Source organism: Orcinus orca, chromosome 4, assembly GCF_937001465.1.
Source record: "Orcinus orca chromosome 4, mOrcOrc1.1, whole genome shotgun sequence".
Taxonomy (NCBI): domain Eukaryota; kingdom Metazoa; phylum Chordata; class Mammalia; order Artiodactyla; family Delphinidae; genus Orcinus; species Orcinus orca.
The window spans coordinates 107,117,960-107,142,095 of record NC_064562.1 but is presented as its reverse complement, the minus strand read 5'-3'; the positions used below and the strand labels follow the sequence as shown (position 1 = coordinate 107,142,095).

At 36.0% G+C, this 24,136-nt stretch overlaps 1 protein-coding gene across 4 annotated transcripts in view; it reads right to left on the bottom strand.

Moving 5' to 3' along the window:
• Positions 1-24,136, bottom strand: part of KCNIP4 (potassium voltage-gated channel interacting protein 4) — a 1,200,268-nt gene that overhangs the window by 167,303 nt on the left and 1,008,829 nt on the right. The gene's annotated exons all lie outside the window — the stretch shown is intronic.

The following is a 24,136-nucleotide window of genomic DNA, read 5'->3' as shown; positions in this document are numbered from 1 at the left end:
TTGGAATATAATTGCTTTACAATGTTGTGTTAGTTTCTGCTGTATAACAAAGTGAATCAGCTACATTTATACATATATCCCCATATCCCCTCCCTCTTGTGTCTCCCTCCCACCCTCGCTATCCCACCTCTCTAGGTGGTCACAAAGCACGAAGCTGATCTCTCTGTGCTATGCAGCTGCTTCCCACTAGCTTTCTATTTTACATTTGGTAGTGTATATATGTCAATGCTACTCTCTCAGTTCGTCCCAGCTTACCCTTCCCCCTCCCCGTGCCCTCAAGTCCATTCTCTATGTCTGCATCTTTATTCCTGTCCTGCTCCTATGTTCATCAGAACCATTTTTTTCAAGTTTTTCTATTTCAAGTTATGAACTAGATTCCATATATATGTGTTAGCATATGGTGTTTGATTTTCTCTTTCTGACTTACTTCACTCTGTATGACAGACTCTAGGTCCATCCACCTCACTACCAATAACTCAATTTTGTTTCTTTTTATGGCTGAGTAATATTCCATTGCATATATGTACCACGTCTTCTTTATCATTCATCTGTCAATGGACACTTAGGTTGCTTCCATGTCCTGGCTATTGTAAATAGTGCTGCAATGAACATTGTGGTACATGACTTTTGGAATTATGGTTTTCTCAGGGTATATGCCCAGTAGTGGTATTGCAGGGTCATATGGTAGTTCTATTTTTAGTTTTTTAAGGAACCTCCATACTGTTCTCCATAGTGGCCGTATCAATTTACATTCCCACTAACAGTGCAAGAGGGTTCCCTTTTCTCCACACCCTCTCTGTTCAACTTTTTTTTTTACAAGGGTGCCAAGACAATTAAATGGGAAATGAAATAATCTTTTCAACAAATGGTCCTGGGACAACAAATGGTTCTTTTTCTCCATATATAAAAGAATGAATTTGGGGCCATAACTTATATCATATGCAAAAATTAACTCAAAATGGGTCAAAAATCTACATGTCAGAGCTAAAATGATGAAATTCTTATAAGAAAATATAGTTGTAAATCTTCCTGACCTTGAATTAGGTTTCTTACGTATAACACCTAAATCACAGGCAACCAAAGAAAAAACAGATAAATTGAACACCATCAAAGCTAAAACCTTTTTGCGTTTCAAAGGATACCATCAAGAAAGTGGCAAAAACAACCCATAGAATGAAAGAATATTTTTTGCAAATCATGTATCTGGTAAGGATCTAGTATCCAGAATGTATAAAGAACTCTTACATCTCAACAACAAAAATTTTAAAATAACCCAATTTTAAAATGGGAAAGGGATTTCAGTAGACATTTGTCCAAAAAAGATACAAAAATGGCCAATAGGTACATGAAGAAGATGCTTAAATCATTACTTATTAGGGAAATGCAAATAAAAACCTTAATGAGATATCATTTTATGGCTATTAGGATGACTATAATCAAAAAGGTGAACAATAATGATTGTTGGAGAAGATGTGGAGATATTTGAACACTTATTCCTGCTGGTGGGAATGTAAAATGGTGTGGCCACTTTGGAAAACAATTTAAAAGTTCCTCAAAAATTTAAATATATAGTTACCATAAAGGCCAGCCATTCCAAACCTAGGCATATACCCTAAATAATTGAAAACATGCTCACACAAGAAACTTGCACACAAATGTTCAAAGAAGCCCTATGCATGATTGCCAAAAAGTGCAAACAACCTAAATATCAACTGATAAATGGGTAAACAAAATGTGGTATATTCGTTCAATGGAATATTATTCAGCTGTAAGATAGAATAAAAGAATAATACATGGTACAACATGAATAGATCTTGAAAACATCATACATGTGAAAGAAGCCAGACACAAAATACCACATATTGTATGATTCCATTTATATGAAATGTCCAGAACAGACAAATCCATAAAGACAGGAAGTAGATTATTAGCTAACAGGAGCTGAGGGGAAGGGAGAATGAGGCGTGAACATTAATGGGTGTCAGGTTTCATTTTGGGGTGATGAAAATGTTCTGGAGTTAGCTAGTGGCAACGATTGCACAACATTGTTTATATACTAAAACCCACTGAATTGTACATTTTTAAATGGTGAAATTTATGATATGGAAATGATATCTCAATTAAAAAGGAACTCAGCTGCTAACTTCTCTATGCAAACCTTCCTAATCCCTAAGGCCAATTCCATCACTCCTTCCCCAATTACACCCGGGCAGTTTGCAATTATCGGCAATGAAGTGTAGTGGTTAAGCAGATGGACAGTAGAGATAGTGCCTTTCTTAAAATTCCTCTCTAACTGTATGAATGTGGGCAAGTTACTTAATCTCACTGTACCTCAGTTTCCTCACCTGTAAAATATTGATAATAATAGACCTAGTTCACAGAGTTGTCGTGAGGATCATCTGAATTAATATTGCAAAACACTTGGAGTAGTACCAGGCATTCAATAAGCACTTAATAAATTTACTACTATTATTAAAGCAACGGTTATATCTATTGTTATTATTAATAGTAGTAGCTATGTCTCTTCAGCACTTTTCCCAGCTCTCTATCAATGTAGGCACTTTGAGATTTGTTGTTTCCCAGTAACTGGTCCCAGAGTTTATTTGGACTCACACCATGCCTCTTCAGAGTCAACAGCTCAAATGCAGTCTGGTAATGATATCTTTAGCCAAACTGTGTAAAAATAGTCAAGATGGCGACCAGCCTAGTTAGTTGGATGACATACCAAGCATACTGTAATCTGCTTCTTCTAAAAAATGTATTTGCCTATGCGACCACAGAAAGATCTGCTTCTTTAGTAGAGTCTTTGGGAATTAAGAGAGAGCTCTGAGAGATAATCATTCCCTGAGAAGTCCTGGACCTTTGGGGCCCCTGAGAGACAGCTCACACATCCTAGAGAAGAAAAGTCTAGGTAGGAAATAAGCTCTATAGTAGTCTGTATCCCCTATCTAGTAGTCTTCTCTCTCCAAATGATTACTTTACTCCTCAGTTTATAACCTTCCAGCATGGTATCTATTTTTTTAAGTGCCCAAAATTTTGTTTATTCTCTATATGAATATTTCTCTTATATACCCCAGGAAAGAAAGTATTATACTCAAATAAGTTTCTTGTCCTCTACACCAGCCCTTGCAACTGAGCCGTAAGCAATGTTTTTTGAAGTTCATCCTCAGATCTATTCAGCAGGAGTGCAAAGCAAGATGAGAAAATGGTTCATTACTTATTTTTAGGAAGGATGAGTTCCAGAAAGAAAGTTAAAACCATGAAGATAATTTGCCTTGTGGTACATATTTTCAGATTGGGCAAAAAGAGCAAGAGAAATTTTTATTTATGTATGCTATTATATACAGGCAGCATATTAATATACATCAACTAATAGAAATTGATTCTCTTTCTGCAAAATTAAGAAAATACCTATATAGTCAGTAGGTTTTTTTTCTAAAATAGCATTCCATTAAAATTAGCTTCAAGCCACTCTGGGACATAATCAGTTTTCTGTTTTGTTCAGTAAAGGATTTGATGTTGTCTAATGTAGAACAAGGAAGAAAATAGATACATACATTTATATGTATATAAGTAAACATATAACAGGTTTGAAACAGAATAGTATTTAATCTACTAGTCAGTAAAGAAGTAAATATTTTATGAATTTAGATACGATATTTAGCACAGGCTTGTCATTGCCAACTTCACTCTACTCTTGTCTTTAAACAGAAGTGTGATAAAGTGTTTTACCTCAGTTTAACATTGCAAGGAATGAACAAAATTGAACGTTTCTTTAATGCCAGAGAAAAAATTTTTTATGGGCACATTGGAATTGAAAATCCTTTTCAAACTGAATTTTTAAATTTCCCATTTTGGATTCTTTGATCATATAGCTGGATAATGGGGAAAAAATTGTTATGCCCCAAAATATATATTCCTGAGTTCATTTCTGAGGGAGACAGTTTAGGGGAAAGAATGAATGAGTCCAGTTTTCCGTGTTGCTCAGTCCTACCATCCAACAGCTTGCTTCGTGGTCCTACCACAATCAGCTCTGTCCACCTCAGTTCAGAATCACCTCTCTTATAAAATGTCCTCTTCACTCCCTCAAGTCTCTTTTGACTATTTCTGCCCCAAAGAGCTCTCTTCTCTGACATGCACTAACATTTCCTGTCTACCTGACCACAGAGTGGCTTTTTAGAAGTGCTTACCTTTTTGTGGTTGTCATGGTACACTTGGTTTATCCTGTTAAAAACAGTAGTGATATTGCCTCTTTCTCTCATGAAATATTCTGTAGATTTACCCACTAACAGAAAATATATATGCGGTCTCCATGGGCAACCCAGTAGAAAAATAGTAGTATTACAAAACAGAAGAGAGAAACAGTGGGGAAGGGAAAATGAGTTCAAGGGATTCTAGAACTTCATTTTAATTGGTAGCCCTTAGCATCCACTCAAAAAATCAGAAAGAATATTTCTTATGATCACAGCATGTTCTGGATGCAGTTTGTTAGATAAATTGAAATCTAGTTTAAAATTTCTCCCTGCTCGCCCAAACCCTGGAGCAAATCTTGTTCACGGAAAGTACGGCTGATCAGCTTTCAAGCGATTTGTTTTGAATCTTAACTGTCCTGCAGCAATGGTTAAGCCAAAACCATAACGGATGAGCATTTTTCAAATAATCTGATATGATTAGCTGCTCTAATGTCCTAAGCTAAACTGTTTTTGCATAACCCCAGTCAACCTTATTTTCCCTTCCCTTCTCTTCCTTCCCACCCTTTTTAATTTTTTTTGGTTCTTCTACCATTAACAATTTTATGTTTATCACATAACTGTTGAAGGACTCGTGCCTCAACTCTTTTCTCTAGAGGGGGCATGCATGTAATTATTTAAATTTCTCCTCATTGTCTTAAGAAATGTCCATCAAGCACCTTCTGTACCAAACTCTGCCTCGCCCTAGAATGCAATGTTGAGCAAAGACCAGACCCGGTCTTGACCTCATGAAGCTTACAGTCTAGTAGGAGTGGGTGACTTATTCACATTAATGTTTATATAGCCACAAATGAGACAATGTCTTGAAAGATAGGAAAATGAGTTCCTGAGAAAGAATAAGAATGGAATGAACCAAGATTGGGATGTTGGGAAAGAACCTAAGGACAGCCGGAGATGACATCTCAGGGATGAGTAGGTTACATTTGTAACACAAATCTGATTAAATTCCACCCTTACCCCAAATTCAATCTAACCTTTCAGTGGCTTCCCATTGCTCTTGAGATAATAATGACAAGCTCTTTTTATTGTGAAAAGTTCTCTTGTAGCAATCCCTCATTCTTTTACATACTGGTATCTTTACTACTCTTTTTAAGTACTGGATGCTTTATCTACCCTCCTGACACAGGGCATTGCACTTGCTCTTACTTCTCTGGTTCCTTTTTTCTATTTATGTCTCTGTTTCCTAAGGAGTCCTTCCTGGGCATCTTTTTAGAGCCATACTTCTCCCAAAGAATGCCTCCAAACCATTCTTTATCACATTGCCCTGGCTTGTTTACTTCATAGCACTTGTTTTTATCTAAAATTATGCTTTTCTTTGGCTTACTTGTTTAACTCCCTTCTCCAACTGGAACATGAGCTCTGGGAGAGGGTAATTTGTGGGGTCTTACTTATCACTCAATTTTAACACTTGGAACAGTGTCTGGCAATGAATGAATGAATGAATCAATCAATCAAAAAAGATCTGTCTTTCCGATTATACCTAGACATTTAAATGACAGCATTGGAATCTGTGTTAGTACACAATATCTTGTGATTTGGCTGTTAGAATATTTGATTTATTTCAATTCAACAAACTTTTATTGACTATCTCTTGTATTCTAGGCATTGTATCAAGCACTGGTGAGAAGGTTTGGCAGGAAAGCACAGTTTGGTGAGAAAGAAAAACTGACAGATGTTTCCAAGTTTTTTAATAGAGAGAAATGCTAAGCCCTAGTGAATCTTTGCTATAATTGACCATATGATCTCAAGGAAGGAGAATAATCCCAGGCAACTCATTACCTCTCTGTATCTTAGTAGTTTCGTCTCTAAAAAAATGAGTAACATTACATTATAAAATTAATTTTCCGGTAACATGACAAAATAAGAAAGCATTTGGAAAATTGAACAATCTATTCTTCCAGCAGGTACTTGCATATTCTTTGACAGCAGAGTGATGGGAGATGAAGGTGGAAAATTACTTACTGACCTCATTGTGAAAACCTTTATTTGTCATGCCTATAATTTAGAACTTAACTGCTAGCAACGAGGACTTCTTGAAGATTTTAAAGAGAGCCAAGATATGATTAGATATGTGGTTTAGAATGCTCACTCCAATAGCAGTGCCAAGATAGATGAGATCCAGAAAGAGATGTTAGTTGCTAGATTTCAAAATGCACATGCCATGGCTTGAATTGTACCTAATACTCATGTCCCCCTAAATTCAAGTGTTAAAGTCCTAAGCCTCACCAGTTGAGAGAGTGACCTTATTTGAAGATAGGGTTTTTACAGAGGTAATCAAGTTAAAGTGAGGTTATTAGGGTGGGCCTAATCCAATATGACTGGTGTCCTTTTAAAAAGGAAAAATTTGGACACAGAGATATACACAGAGGGAAGATGATATGAACAGGTAGGGAGAAGATACCCATCAATAATTTAAGGAAAGAGGCCTAGAGCCTTCCCCTTCCCTCACAGTCCTCAGAATGAACTAAGCCTGTTGACACCTTGATATTGGACTTCTAGCCTCTAGAACTGTGACAATTAATTCCTGCTGTTTAGACCACCCAGTCTGTAATACTTTGTTATGCAGCCATAGCAAACATAGAGCACTGTTGAGGGTTAGTGAGGGTCTAACTAGTCTAGGAAGGGAGAAAATTGTAGATTCTGGAAAGACAGAATGGTCCAGTGGAGAGCATATATGTTCTAAGTCAGAATTTGAATCCTGGCACTGATACATTTCAGCTATATCACTTTAGAGAAGATATGTAGTCTCTCTGAGTCCTGGTTTTTCAACTAGGAATAATGCCCATTTTGTAGGTTTGTTGTGACAATTTGAGACAGTATTTAAATATCAAGCACGATGCTTAGCATATAGGAGATGTTATGCAAATATTGTTGCTGCTGTTGATGGTGATGACAGTAGTATTTTTTTTTTTTGTGGTATGCAGGCCTCTCGCTGTTGTGGCCTCTCCCGTTGCAGAGCACAGGCTCCGGACGCACAGGCTCAGCGGCCATGGCTCACAGGCCCAGCCGCTTCGCGGCATGTGGGATCTTCCCGGACTGGGGCACAAACCCGTGTCCCCCGCATCGGCAGGCGGACTCTCAACCACTGTGCCACCAGGGAAGCCCAACAGTAGTATTTTTAAAAATTATTATTTGAGACTTACGAGAAGGTACTGGAAAGTCTAGAGATGATAAGTCAACATTGGATACCAATCTCCCAACCACTTGAGTGATGCAAAGAACATTCCTAGTTGGGAAGTTTGTTAGCATGCAGGAACTCTGGCTTTCATTTGAAATCACCAAAAGTATTTCAAAATATTAATTCTAAACAATGTTTTTTCTACAGCCTCTAGGAATGAGGCTTATAATCATTCTTTTCCATGAACCAGAGATTTGTCACAGAATGAGCTGATATCCTTTTATTTGAGTATCTCCTTTCCTGGACTAGTTGTCCCTGGAGGGCAGAAACCGTGGTCTGTTTTTCCCTGACTACCGAGCATAGTATCTGTAGTTCTAAGTTCTTAGAAATATTTGGTGGCTCTATAAAAAGTGAATTAATGTAGAAGTCCATCTTTGTCTTCTATTAGGCACAAGAAAATTTGCAATGTTTGGTGAAGAAATTTGGGAGTGCTCTGTTCAACAGATCACATCCCAGAATTCAAACAATCTTGCACAGATTATAAGCATTATAAGTCCCTCAAGAAAACGATTAGAGATAAAGTGTGATTCTTCCATGGATATCTGTTTTAGCCAGTCAACTCATCTGAGTAAAATTTAATAAATTGTAGGTATGTGGAAAAGACTACCATGTTAGAGCCCTTTTGTCTTAATATAGCTAACATAGCCTGTCTTCTGGATTGGGGATGATTTTCACATGACATAGATCTAATTTTCTTCAGGTAAGACCTTTTAGTTTCAGTTTTCCTCCTTTCCAAGAAAGTTCTCAGTCTTTATTAAAGGCAAAAGTACTGAAACATGTTTGGGGCAAGTTTTCTTCTTTGTGAATTATTTATTTTTGGATGAATTTTTCAAAGTCACTAAGTCACAGAGTTAAAGGGATGTTGCACAAGCTCATCTCTGCTGTTGCCTGCTCCTCTGCTCAACCATCATACAGAGGGGGTGCTAATCTGACAGAGGCTTCCTCTGTCAAATACTCCAGGGTTTCACAACCTCTCTACCGGAACACAGTTCTACATCTTACTTCTTTTTTGCACTGTAAGTCTACGTTCTTCTGTAAGTACAGCCAAAGAACCCTACACATACTTGGTAATAATTGGTTTCTCTGATATTAGAAGGATTCATAGGTACTAGATATAGCAGTAGATCAAGCTGTACATGGCATGGATTGATGTTGAACCAAGTCTATCCTTTTATTCTTCTAATATTTTTTTGGAGGGGTGGAAAAGCACTCTGCAATCCTGAACCCACCATGGCTCTTCCTGCCCTGCCTTCGTTTTTTGACACATATTTAGTGAATTCCTACTGGATTCCAGATGCTATGCTAGGTGTTGGAAATTCAGCGGTAAACACGACTGACATGTTCCCTATCCTTGGGAGCCTGCAGCCTAGCAAGAGTAGTCTCACCCTGACTCCTTGTCTTTCTTCTATGTTCCCTTCCACTCACTTAAATCTTCCTCCTTAGGATTTCATGGTTTAAAATTGGGGGAGGTAGTCTCTTACCCCTCTTTGCCTTCTTAGGCACAAGAAAACTCATAATGTCCAGTAAAGAAGTTTGGGCTCATTTTGTTCAACAGATCACCTCCCTGAATTCAAAGAATCTTGCATAATGTATACCCAAGAATGCACTCTACATCAAACTCTAGGATTAAGTCTACACTCAGTCCAAAAATCCACAAGGGAAGTCTAAACAGCTGGGAAAACCAAATCTGTGAGAAAAAGGGTCAATGGCAAGTAGGCCAAGTATAAGTAAGATATGATGTGGAGCACAGGTATTTCAGGGCTAAAGCTCTCTTCTGCCCAGGTGCTAACATGCAAAGGGGTTCACACAAGGCATCCACGTGTAAAGGCCCAATGATAGGAGGTCCTCCTTTCCAACCACTTTGTTCTTCATTACAGAAAACGATCAAGAAATGTAAGGTCATCAGGATTAACAGTAGGGAAGATGTGAGAGAAAAAGATCATAATAGTAAAGAAAATAACAGTAACAGGTCTATTGTGTTTTAACTTTGACATGCCTTATTTAGTGTATTACAAGGCGGTCCTGAGTGTCAACCCAATAGACATGAGCTCTTGCTGAGCAGGGTCTCTGGTGTAATCATCACTTACATTCTGGGTACCAGGCACTGAATTGGAGCATGGAAGGCATTCAATGGATGGTTGTGAATGAAAGCATGACTTTTTGATCTGCTGCCTCAGACTTAAATGTCCGGGGAAGAGTCCCTGCTCTCTTCTCACTCTCATAAATATATATGTCTTAGTATTGTTTTGAAGGTCAAATGAGGAAGCACCTAGTACATGGAAGGTGCTCAGTAAATGTTTTTTTAAAGGATTATCTCTGACTCCCTTCCTCTATCACCAAATTGTAGTGAAACTGGCCTCAGAAACCCAGTTTCAGGCTTGCACATCACTCTATACACGTAGTAAAAGATCCTCTTCACTTTCAAGAATTTTGCCTTAATGTCTGAAGAGGAACTATTCTCTACTTCTTCCTATCACAGAAATGTTTATTAAAGGGCTTTAGGCATTTTGAATAAAAGAATTATAAAAAATGAAGATGACAGTGTCATTATGCCATTCTTAACTAAACAAATTAATTCAGAATGGAATTTTCATGCATCAAAATTTACATCAAGTGATACACAATTATATGCAATGTCCAAGAGATATGAGAACAGGCTGTTTGAATTTTACCAAAGTCATTCAGTTTTAAAACCATTCATTTTGTCAGATCTTTTAATTCTGGTGTGCTAAATGGCATACTAGACTGTTCCTTGACAGTCTTATAGATGGAGATTAAAAAAAAAAATCGATTGTCATTGTATGCCTAGGCTAAGAGTTTTTTATATTATTAAGATTTGTACAATAACATTAACAATAATTTTATAGTGTAGTACTTCTCAACTTTAAATACTTTTATTTCTATCTTTACACAATCCTGTCACATTGAGAATATTTTATATGGAAAGGATAGCCCAGCATAGGCTTAAAATCATGAAGAATCATATTTGTGGAAAAGTGTGAAATTCAAAGTGGCTGAAGCAAAGGATGTACAGTGGGAGAGGCAGGGTTTAGCCTGGAATTAGGTCCAGCAGATTTTGATGGGAGTTGCATAATACATGGAGGATGCAGGCCTTAGTTATTTTAGAAAATTGGGAGTTACTGAGAATGACAATGATCTACTTGTATTTTTGAAAAGATAACACTTGCAGCAGGGTAGAGGATGGATTTGAATAGGAAAAAAACCCCATAGAAACAGAAATATTATACAAAATGTTGTTTCTATAGTTCAAGCAAGAGTAGATGAAAAGCTGAACACAGGTATTAATTAGCATTGGAAAAATACAAAGATACCAGATTCAAGAGATGTTCCTGAGGCAAAACTGACAAGATTGGAGGGAGAGGAATCCAAGATAAGACATGCTATAAGACATGGCTGATGAGAGTGCAGCTGAGAACATGCAGAGCATGGTTGCTTTGGCTACCATTTGCAATTTTTGAACCGAAAGAGACACACCATGGATTTACAATGACCACTAGTAAAATGTCTAGATATCTATAGTGCTTTAAATTGTGTATAGTATTTTCAAACACATTGTTTTATTAGAGCCATACAATAATTCTGTGAAATAGGTAGCTACATAGATAAGGAAACAAAGGCTCAGAGAAGTGGATTTAATTTGTAAGGCCACCTGATAATAAGTGAAAGGCTCATTTGTTTACCATGTCATGTTATTTTTTATTAAACACAGCCAATGAAATACAGAAATACATGTAGAAATAGAACTATTTGGCATTATAAAATTTATAACATATTTGGATGCTTGATATCTGCTATTTATTTAAAAAAATGGAATTGTAGAATTAAAATTATGAAAAAATGTGATTACAAAATAAGTTCAGTGGCCAACTGCACAACATTCTTTTTGGTGTGTATGGTCTTATGCGGAACATGTTATCCTTTGGAAATAAAAGCAATAATGAATACGTTTTCCACAGCAATCACAGAAGAAAAAGAAATAAAAGGAATCCAAATCAGAAAAGAAGAAGTAAAACTGTCACTGTTTTCAGATGACATGATACTATACGTAGAGAATCCTAAAGATGGTACCAGAAAACTACTAGAGCTAATCAATGAATTTGGTAAAGTAGCAGGATACAAAATTAATGCACAGAAATCTCTGGCATTCCTATACACTAATGATGAAAACTCTGAAAGTGAAATCAAGAAAACACTCCCATTTACCATTGCAACAAAAAGAATAAAATATCTAGGAATACACCTACCTAAGGAGACAAAAGACCTGTATGCAGAAAATTATAAGACACTGATGAAAGGAATTAAAGATGATACAAATAGATGGAGAGATATACCATGTTCTTGGATTGGAAGAATCAACATTGTGAAAATGAATATACTACCCAAAGCAATCTACAGATTCAATGCAATCCCTATCAAACTACCACTGGTATTTTTCACAGAACTAGAACAAAAAATTTCACAATTTGTATGGAAACGCAAAAGACCCTGAATAGCCAAAGCAATCTCGAGAATGAAAAACGGAGCTGGAGGAATCAGGCTCTCTGACTTCAGACTATACTACAAAGCTACAGTAATCAAGACAGTATGGTACTGGCACAAAAACAGAAATATAGATCAATGGAACAGGATAGAAAGCCCAGAGATAAACCCACGCACACATGGTCACCTTATCTTTTATAAAGGAGGCAGGAATGTACAGTGGAGAAAGGACAGCCTCTTCAATAAGTGGTGCTGGGAGAACTGGACAGGTACATGTAAAAGTATGAGATTAGATCACTCCCTAACACCATACACAAAAATAAGCTCAAAATGGATTAAAGACCTAAATGTAAGGCCAGAAACTATCAAACTCTTAGAGGAAAACATAGGCAGGACACTCTATGACATAAATCACAGCAAGATCCTTTTTTGTCCCACCTCCTAGAGTAATGGAAATAAAAACAAAAATAAACAAATGGGACCTAATGAAACTTCAAAGCTTTTGCACAGCAAAGGAAACCATAAACAAGACCAAAAGACAACCCTCAGAATGGGAGAAAATATTTGCAAATGAAGCAACTGACAAAGGATTAATCTCCAAAATTTATAAGCAGCTCATGCAGCTTAATAACAAAAAACAAACAACCCAATCCAAAAATGGGCAGAAGAAGTAAATAGACATTTCTCCAAAGAAGATATACAGACTGCCAACAAACACATGAAAGAATGCTCAACATCACTAATCATTAGAGAAATGCAAATCAAAACTACAGTGAGATATCATCTCACACCAGTCAGAATGGCCATCATCAAAAAATCTAGAAACAATACATGCTGGAGAGGGTGTGGAGAAAAGGGATCCCTCTTGCACTGTTGGTGGGAATGTAAATTGATACAGTCACTGTGGAGAACAGTATGGAGGTTCCTTAAAAAAATACAAATAGAACTACCATATGACCCAGCAATCCCACTACTGGGCATATACCCTGAGAAAACCATAATTCAAAAAGAGTCATGTATCAAAATGTTCATTGCAGTTCTATTTACAATAGCCCAGAGATGGAAACAACCTAAGTGTCCATCATTGGATGAATGGATAAAGAAGATGTGGCACATATATACAATGGAATATTACTCAGCCATAAAAAGAAATGAAATTGAACTATTTGTAATGAGGTGGATAGACCTAGAGTCTGTCATACAGAGTGAAGTAAGTCAGAAGGAGAGAGACAAATACCGTATGCTAACGTATATATATGGAATTTAAGGGGAAAAAATGTCATGAAAAACCTAGGGGTAAGACAGGAATAAAGACACAGACCTACTAGAGAATGGACTTGAGGATATGGGGAGGGGGAAGGGTAAGCTGTGACAAAGCGAGAGAGAGGCATGGACATATATACACTACCAAACGTAAGGTAGATAGCTAGTGGGAAGCTGCCGCATAGCACAGGGAGATCAGCTCGGTGCTTTGTGACCGCCTGGAGGGGTGGGATAGGGAGGGTGGGAGGGAGGGAGACGCAAGAGGGAAGAGATATGGGAACATATGTATATATATATACCTGATTCATTTTGTTGTAAAGCAGAAACTAACACACCATTGTAAAGCAATTATACTCCAATAAAGATGTTAAAAAAAAAAATAAGTTTTACTGAATTGCTAGAAACAACTATTGATATCAGTGTGGTTGATGTTAAGAGTTGAATATTAATGAATGGCTATCTCTACCATATTTGTTCATGGGACTTTTGATATCTTTCTGGGCCAAGAATTATGGTATCAATAAATGGACACCAGAATTCCAAAGACAATTACTACTATGTCTCTTGAGTCATCAGTGAGTAGTTCTGCTAATAAGTTTATCTTTCTTTTGACATATTTATATACAAACTATATATTCAACATGTATCTATTAGAAGAATTACTGAAAAACACACATTAGTCTATTTCCTTAACTGTCAACTATTGGAATAATGGTCTGTTAATGGCCTAATTATTCAATTAGAATTTTATGGTGAAACCCAAACCAGACGATTTAATCCAAATGAAGTATCTTTGGCTCTAACTTTGTTTTGACACATAATTAATTTTCCTGGAATGTTGTACTGTGTATCTGGAAAATACTCTTATAGTATCAAAAATTACTCCTTCTGCATTCTCAGGATTTATTTGAAATGCATGTCTATGTTTACAAGAGTGCAGTAGCAAGGCAATCAATTTATTAGAATTGAAGAGACCCTTATGAGTTAACCCACTAGAATTCTCAGTAAACCATGTTAATTGTCTGTATTATGGATTATTTGCAAAACTCTGTCTTTTAAACATTGTCATGCATTCATCAGATGTCTTGATTCCACGTGGTCATTTTAAGGGACAGATATAGATGCGTAAAGGGGTTAAAGTAGATACTCCTTTTAGAAACAAATGGTAATCGTTATCCTATGCATTCTGTCTTTAAACAATTGTACTTTTTTTAAGAAAAAATCTGGTTTTAGTACCATATTTAGGAGACTCTTTTGCTCTACTACTTAATGATAATTTTGATTATTTTTAATCTAGAGAGGAATGAGAGTTTCTTCTTTTTTTTAAAATCAATACATCCTGTTAGGAATATACTAGGAAAACAGCTAACTCCCCTTCAGGACTTCTCAAATTGTTTAATCATCTATGTATAACATAGACCAACCTAGGATGTCATGTTTAATCCAAGAGTACTTCTGTCTGTGAAAGGACAGATGGCCTCTGGAAATGCACTATTAGTCATTTAGCTACCTTTTTTCCAATGAGAGGCACAACTTGGAATAACTAAGGTACAGACAACCATTTTATGTTATATTCTATCTCATTGATTTCCATACACAGAAAACTATTTGGTGTGTAGAGCAAGGAGATAGGTGCAAATATGTTCTAGGGAGCATAGGTAGTGTTAACAGAATCAATTTTCTAGATTTTCTTTGCATATTTTCCCTTTCATAGACCATTTTCACGTTGGAAAACAAAAAAGCTAATCTCTTGCCCATTCCAGAAGCTTACTATTGTGAATGGCCCTGGGGTTTAAAGTCCTCCTGTGTGTCAAATACAGGGATAATATCATACATGGTTCACCAGTTAGATGCTAATTCTAGAGTAAAAATCATTTTCAAAGTCAATTTCTACTTCTTCACTTTCAACAAAATTGATAGGGGACATAACCTGTCAGCTGACAGATCATCAAAAATTATTTTTTATTTACTAGATGATTTTTGGCAATTAAGTTGGAAGGAGTTCAAAGAACTATAACACTATTTTACAAAACTCACTCCTTTCCAATCTACTTGCTGCTCTTCAGAGGGTCCCTATAGAGCCAGACTCTGGTCGAATTCAGACTCAGCTGCTTACTTACCTGTGTGACTACAGGCATTATTATCAACTTTTCTATGCCTAAGTTTTAAACTCTAAAACTAGGTACTTAGATCTAGGTACTTTGGATATATTAATTCATGTAATCCTCACAATAACTCTGTGGGGTAGGTAATGTTATTATCCCATTTTATATAAAGAAATTGAAGCTCAGGAAGATAAACATGGTAAATATTTTTAAATTACAAAATCTAAACATTATACGAAGAGAACCAGAAGAATACTACTTACTTCACAGGGCCACATGGTGAGGATCAAATGAGTTGAATAAAATAGCAAGCATTTGGACCTTTGCCTAACATCCAACAAACATTATGTGAGTTTAGCTGTCATTACCATTTAAGTGAACAAAATTTTCGGCACTTACATCCATAAGAATGTAAAGGAGAAATATAATTGATGTTGAGCCCATTCTTATTCTGGTGGTTAATGTGAGTCTTCCATGGAAATCCGAACCAAGGGACAACATTCCAATGAAATTTTGTTCTTTTGTTTAAATTATTTTCAAAATTTGAAATAAATTCTTTTGATCAATAGTATACTATTAATGATTATCATTCATGTAAACTGAAAAAAAATTTTTAATTGAATTCCTACAGCACAATTTTTTAAAAAACTAAATTACAATTCAGACACATATTTTCTTACAGAGAAATATGATAACATGATGAAAAAAAGGTTTTCAACCATAAAAATCATGTATATTATATTTAGATAAATTTATCTGGAAAGAATAAAAGATGGATATTTCTGCCTCTTAAGAAAAATAATGAATGTATGATGGGCATCAATTTGCTATAGCATTTAGATGCAACTTAATACATTTAAAAAGATAGATGAAACAATTTATTTTAAAATATCTATATTTACACTATGCTGGGAATTATAACATTCAGAACTCAGTAGTTAAACTTCTGATGAAATTCTAATTTCAATGAAAAATGTGCAACAGTGTAAATAGTTGCTCAAAATTATTTTAGGAAATATGAGCCAACAAAAAACGGAAGATTGTTTAACGAACAGTAGACTTGGATGCAGAAGATCCACATATCAGGCCTGGTTCAGTGACTCTTATTAATTTTAGAACCTTAGAAAATTTACTTAATGTCTTTGAACTTCAATTTTTTTACCTGTAAAATGAGATTAGTTATGAAATTTAAATAAAAATATATGGAAAAGCTCTTAAAAGCCCTAAAGTACTCTATAAGTATAAAAATATGGAAAAATCAACCAAGAAAAGTACCTGCACGTGTTTCTTGCAAGATTCCTACAGCCCAAGATGTGGAATTCATTCAAATGTGTTAAATGTTCTTTAAAAATATTGTTTATAAAATTTATTTTACAAATTTGTTCTCCTGGTGTACAAAATGTGGCCTAAGTTATCTCTGAAAGCTTAATTTTTTATGGTCCATAGTTGAACTTGTGAGATTTTTGTTTTTTTAAGTGTGACTGAAAAGTAAGGAGATGGATTTTCCTCCTTAGATTGTAAACTGGCTCCTTTCAAAAGGATAATTTATCAAAAGATTCTATCAGTATCATCAGGATCAGAGAACAGTTTTTAAAGGTCATTTCATTAAAGGTTAGCAATTATCTGCATGTATAAATTTGGAGTGTTTGCTAAAATTTTTCATTCCCTTACAGTTTTACAAGTTGTATTTTTATTTTCTCATTTACTTGTACAAAAAATACCTCCTCACTTGGCATGAAACTAACACCATGAGCAGAACAGCTACCTGGTGATATTGGAAACAAATTCGAAATTCACTCAGGAAACTCAACTAGTGTGTAGGCTTGTGAATTTCCACATCACTCCTATTGTTTTCTTGTTATTTTCTCCCTGCTTTGGAAATGGTATCTGAGGTGGACATTGAATCATTTGTATCTTCTTGACAGCATGTTGTCTGGATTCTTCATTGTACAGAAGCATCAGAAAAACACTCACAAATATTTAATTCACAATTTGTCAGGGTGACTCTAAAATGGCTTCAGCGAGGGGACATTCTCATGCTCAAAGATGGCTACCATGGATACCTCCAGACATTCCATCTACATTCCAATTAGAAAGAAGGGGAAGGTTGAAGGGCAGAAGGCAAGTGCCAGCTGAGTTTGTTCCCCCTCCTCCCCCTCTTTGTTTTAATTGGGAAGACAATAGTTGGTCCGGAAATTCTACCCACGAGACCTGTAGACTTCCACTTGTAGTTCATTGTTTCCAAATGCATTATATGACTATTTCAAATGGCAAGAAAGCCTGGATGACTGTGTATTTCATCTCAGCTCATTGCTGCCCCAATTAAACTTGGTGTTCTGTAAGTGAGGAAGAAAAGAGAATGGATAAAAGCAGCTTCTAGGCCTAACTCACTCAGCTTTAACAATGCTTTTTATTTGTTTTGCTATCTTATTTTATAATTGCAGCTGTGTAAAGGTAAGTAATAGTCTGAGTTTTCCTCCACTTTTTTTTAAACAACTTTATTGGAGTATAATTGCTTTACAGTAGTGTGTTAGTTTCTGCTATATAACAAAGTGAATCAGCTATACATATACATACATCCCCATATCTCCTCTCTCTTGTATCTCCCTCCCACTCTCCCTATCCCACCCCTCTAGGTGGTCACAAAGCCCCGAGCTGATCTCCCTGTGCTATGCAGCTGCTTCCCACCAGCTATCTATTTTACATTTGGTAGTGTATATATGTCTGTACTACTCTCTTAGTTCATCCCAGCTTACCCTTCCCCCTCCCCATGTCCTCAAGTCCATTCTCTGTGTCTGTATCTTTATTCCTGTCCTGCCCTAGGTTCATCACACCATTGTTTTAAAATTCCATACACGGCTTCCCTGGTGGCGCAGTGGTTGCGAATCCGCCTGCTGATGCAGGGGACACAGGTTCGTGCCCCGGTCTGGGAAGATCCCACATGCCGTGGAGCGGCTGGGCCTGTGAGCCGTGGCCGCTGAGCCTGTGCGTCTGGAGCCTGTGCTCCGCAACGGGAGAGGCCACAACAGTGAGAGGCCCGTGTACCGCAAAAAAAAAAAAAAAAAAAAAAAAAAAATTCCATACATATGTGTTACATATGGTATTTGATTTTCTCTTTCTGACTTACTTCACTCTGTAAGACAGACTCTAGGTCCATCCACCTCATTACATATAACTCAATTTTGTTTCTTTTTAAGGCTGAGTAATACTCCATTGTGTATACGTGCCACATCTTCTTTATCCACTCATCTGTCGATGGACACTTAAGTTGCTTCCATGTCCTGGCTATTGTAAATAGTGCTGCAGAGATAAACTCATGCACATGTGGTTACCTTATCTTTGATAAAGGAGGGAAGAATATACAATGGAGAAAAGACAGTCTCTTCAATAAGTGCTGCTGGAAAAACTGCACAGCTACATGTAAAAGACTGAAATTAGAACACTTCCTAACACCATACACAAAAATTAACTCAAAATGGATTAAAGACCTAAATGTAAGGCCAGAACTATAAACCTCTTAGAGGAAAACATAGGCAGAACCCTCTATGACATAAATCACAGCAAGATCCATTTTGACCCACCTCCTAGAGAAATGGAAATAAAAACAAAAATAAACAAATGGGACCTAATGAAACTTCAAAGCTTTTGCACAGCAAATGAAACCATAAACAAGACGAAAGACAACCCTCAGAATGGGAGAAAATATTTGCAAATGAAGCAACTGACAAAGGATTAATCTCCAAAATATACAAGCAACTCATGCAGCTCAATATCAAAAAAACTAACAACCTAATCCAAAAACGGGCAGAAGACCTAAATAGACATTTCTCCAGAGAAGATATACAGATTGCCAACAAACACATGAAAGGATGCTCAACATCACTAATCATTAGAGAAATGCAAATGAAAACTCCAATGAGGTATCACCTCACACAGGTCAGAATGGCCATCATCAAAAAGTCTACAAACAATAAATGCTGGAGAGGGTGTGGAGAAAAGGGAACCCTCTTGCACTGTTGGTGGGAATGTAAATTGATACAGCCACTATGGAGAACAGTATGGAGGTTCCTTAAACAATGCATTTTAAAAAATTTCTTTCAAAGGTTCACAAAATTCACTCTAGTTAAACTCTAACATATTCAATATATTTGTAGTTTTGGGGCATCTTGTCATGCACTCAATTGCATGTTCCTTCTCAAGATCAAATGTTGTATCTTATTCTTCATTGTGTAGCTACTAGAACATAGTGGGCACTTACCCATGATTTACTCTTTTCTTGTATTAGGTTTGTGTCATTCCAGCTCTGGGATATAGTAAAATGACTAATACATTCCTAAGGAGTTTTGAGTATGTAATGGCTTAAATTGTTTTGGTATTAAGGGTTGACCACTAGGTAAGCAGTCTTGAAGCTTCTGTACTTTGAGTCTGATTACCTTGATTTGATTGAGAGCATGTGATAGTCCATGTTATGTTTTAGTTTTTAATTGAATGAAAGATTCTTTCAATTCTACAGTGCTTTACAGTTTTCAAAAGTTTTACACACATGATTTCCTATAATCCTATAACAACCCTTTTTTTCTCTCCTACCCCTATATTGTTCCTCCCCGCTTTCCCTCTCCCCACTGGTAACCACTAGTTTGTTCTTTTTATCTGTGAGTCTGCTTATATTTTGTTTTATTCACTAATTTGTTGCACTTTTTAGATTACACATATAACTTATATGTGGATATCATACAGTATTTGTCTTTCTCTCTGACTTATTTAACTCAGCATATGCCCTCCAAGTCCATCCATGTTGCTCCAAGTGGCAAAATTTTGGTTTTTTTATAGTTGAGCAATATTCTATTGCATATATATACTACATCTTCTTTATCCATTCATCTGTTGATGGACACTTATGTTGCTTCCATACCTTGGCAATTATAAATAATGCTGCTATGAACATTGGGATACATGTATCTTTTTGAATTAGTTTTTGTTTTTTGGGGGCTATATACCCAGGAGTGGAATTAAAAGCTGAAACTAGAAACATGTTATGTTTCCACACTTCCAGGCCATTACTTCAGTGTGGAAAACCTATATATATTTTTCACAACCAAAGCACCTTGGATTGGTAAGGTTGAGTGGAACTCCTCTGAATGGTTGTATCAAGGGTCTTAAGACAAACTTTGTGTCAAACTTTGGGATGCCTATAATTTTTTCTAGATATTAATTATGTGATTATTTAGCTAGAGAATCCTCCAGTTCCATTGCCCCTTCATACATTTTAAAATTAAGGTTTATTTCACCGTATCAAAAAAATACTTTGTTTTCTCTTTGCCTTTTTTTTCAATCTATATCCCTTGGCCTAGCATAATCCTGGCACATAGTGGGTCAAAATAAATTTTGAATGAATGAATGACTTTGAGCCAGTTTTCAAGCCTCTGTGCTGTAGTTTCCTCATTAGTAAAAATACATGTGAAAGTGCTTAGTAATAAGGAAAAGTATCAGCGTAAGGGAAGTATTGGTTTTACATTAAAGAGGCATGGGTTTGAGTCCCAGCTCTACTTATCATCTTGTAGAAACTGCAAAATTAACTTTTTAATTAATGCATTCATTCATTCATTCATTCAACTACCTAACAAAGGCTGCTCTAGACCTCGGAAACATATGAGTGGGAAAAAAGAAGTTATTTTCTAGTAGCTCATAGTCTAGTGTGAAAGGCAGAATTGTGTATGATAAATGCTTTAAGTTTGTTTCTTTACATTTCAGGTGGGTTAGCAATATCTGCTTCCCAGATTTTATTATTGTACAGAATTATCATACAGACTCACTCCATAGGTATCCACACCCACCACATTTTAAAATGTTCATTGCCCAGAACTCTGTTGAACGGGAGCATTCATTCAGCAAGTCTTTTCTCTCTCTTGTCATTTTTCTTTAGAAGAAAACTGTGCATATTCGTGAAGTTTTATCTATAAAGAAGATCTACGGACCATTTGGGAATCTATAGCATGCCAAGTCTTCCTCTGCCAGCGTTCCTCATCAGAACCATGGAATAAAAAAAAATGATTTTTTTTTCAGTTCTTCCTAGAAAAGAACAGAGCTAGTACCATGCTAGATGCACAGGAGAGAGTCTAATTTATTATATACTGTATAGTCACATTTTACATCACAAGTGCTTGTGTTGGAAGTCCCAAAGACCACCCCCAGGTTTGACGATTCACTTGGAGGACACACAGGACTCAGCACATAGTCCCACTCATGGCTATGGCTTATTACAATGAAAGCATACAAAACAAAATCAAAAAGGGGACAGGCATGCCAGGCAAAGTTCAGAGGAAAACAGAGGCAAGCACCCAAGAGTCCTCTCCCTGTGGAGTCTTACGGGGCACACAATTTCCCCAGCAAGAGTTGTGACAACATGTTGAACTGTTGTCCACTATGAAAGTTTATTAAACACCCAGTACCCAAGGTTTCTACTGGGGTCAGGTCACATAGACATTCTCCACCTAGGACGTACCACAGTTTCAGACTCTCAGAAGGAAATTAGATGATCACTATAAACCATATTTTTTGAGCAAACAGTTTATGAAGAGTGAGCCACTCTTCACCAGTTAGGGAATACGGGGAACCTTCCCAAAATCCAAGTGCCCAGATGCCAGACAAGGGTCAACCTTGCAGGCAGGCCTTTCTATGGATATCAGTCTCAGTCGTGTATGTTAACTTTTCTGCACAATGACTAAGGGCATTTGGTTAAGAAAGATTCCTGGCCTTTTGGAGTCTTAGCAATGATTGACTAAAGGGAAGCTTGAGAGGTGAGGGGTACAGAGAGTAAAGCAAGATTACAGTGGGTCCTGTATCCCCTTCCCTCTTCTGGGCAGAAGGAGATAAAAGCTTGGAAGGTGCTGGATTAATTATAACATCTTCTTGTCTTCCTTTTTTACTTTACTGCTCATAATAGAGGAAACAGAGATGATTTTCAACCCATTGTAATTGCAAGACATCTTTAGCTGCTTCCTGAAAAGTACTCATATATTGTGTTCCTGTGTTTTGCATGTACTGGAACTTACAATTTAAAGTCAACTTCTGCAGAACTCTTTGGCAAAGTGAGAAATTTATTTATAAAGTTCACTTCTTAAGTCATTCATCCTGTAAATTCAGAGTTTAGTCTTTTGAGATTTTGTAAAATAAAGACAGAGTTGTGGGACTTTTTTTTTTTTGTAGCTGAGTTTCTACATGAATCACTCCAACATACTGACCTTCCTGGAAATTACTGAACTTAGAAAAGCTTCTGCTAGATTTCTTGCTATGGTATGGGATTTGTGCTTTCAAGTTAGTTTCTCCTGCTCAAATAATTTAGGTTTTGGCCACTGGAAATAATTGTACATCCAAAAATAAATCCTTACACCTCTCTAAACAAAGCAAGAAATTATAAAATCAACAATTAGTTTCAAAATATAATCTTTTTTGTATTTTTCTTAAGATATTCTTGCTGGTTTTATTTTGGGACTGTGGTTAGATGGCATTTTTCCAAGAAAGTGAGTGATTATTTTAGTGAGCTGAAAAGGAGAAAGAAGTGTGTTGGAATAAAATGTTTAAATTGCTGTTTTCTTTGCAGCTGTAATAGTGTCTGTAACTGGTGGGACTACAATATTTAGAATTCAAGGGTATTTATCCCTATCTTAACAATATTTTGAGTACCGTAATGTTTTCAATTGCAGTTCTTTGAAATGTGATAACAGTTGATTAAAAGTAAAAAAAACAAACAAAAAAAGCCTTTTCCTTGATGCAATATTAATGCCTTCATGGAATAGCTTTACTAAAGAAAGAAAAAAGTGGAAGATAAAAATATTTCCTTCTTGCTAGCATTTTGACCTTTGGAGGAGGATTTGGGACCGAATCCTAGCTGTTTGTTTTCAGTATTTATTACAGTTCAAATTAAAATGTGTGGGATTTAGTCATAATGTCCTAATACCATTTCAGTTGTATACAGCTGAGCAGTTTCAGTGCCATGGAAAATGCCACATTTATCTATATTTTTAAAAGGGTATTTTAAAGCTAGAAAACAATACAATGGCATATATTTTTAAACTATTATTTGTTTAAGCGGTGTTATATTAAAATGTCTACTGTTTCTAGGGCTTCTTAAAAATTGAAGACATGATTTATTTCCAGGGGACTAACTTATTCAATTCTAAGAGGAACAATAGAAAGAAATATTAGAACGAAAACTAACTTTGTGTGCTTTTGTGTATGTGTGTGTGTGTAATTGAGCACAGAGAAGAATAATAAAAGTAATAAAATATGTTCAAAAAAATGCATTTTTCAGGGTACACTCTAATATATGGCATTTTGATATCACTTTTAAAACTATGTAAAAGCTATAGATTATATTACCTTATGCTTAGAAAATGCAGAATTTCTAAGATAGTTCCAATTTTATCATATTTATTCTTTTCTGTCACAACTGACTTGTCAAAATGTGCTTAAGTGCAGACTGAATTTTAAGTTTTTAAAGACTTTAAAATAAATTAATTTTTAAAATTTTGTTATGGCATACATTAATGTAAATAAACAAATTAGAAAAAAATTGCCAAGTCATCATACTTTCGAGTAATATGGCAAAATATAGGCTTTGATTTCAAAAATCATGTATTCACATCACTGAAATTTAGAGTGATCCTTATAACTTAAGTATTCCTTGCCACCTTTGGAACTATTATGTATAAGAATACTGAGTAGAACCTAGCTAATTCTATCAGTATTTATTAAGTGCTTAGTAAGCATAGAACGTAATTCTCTAATCAAATCTCATGTTCTAGTGGGAGATGAATACAAGTAAATAGATATTTGTAATA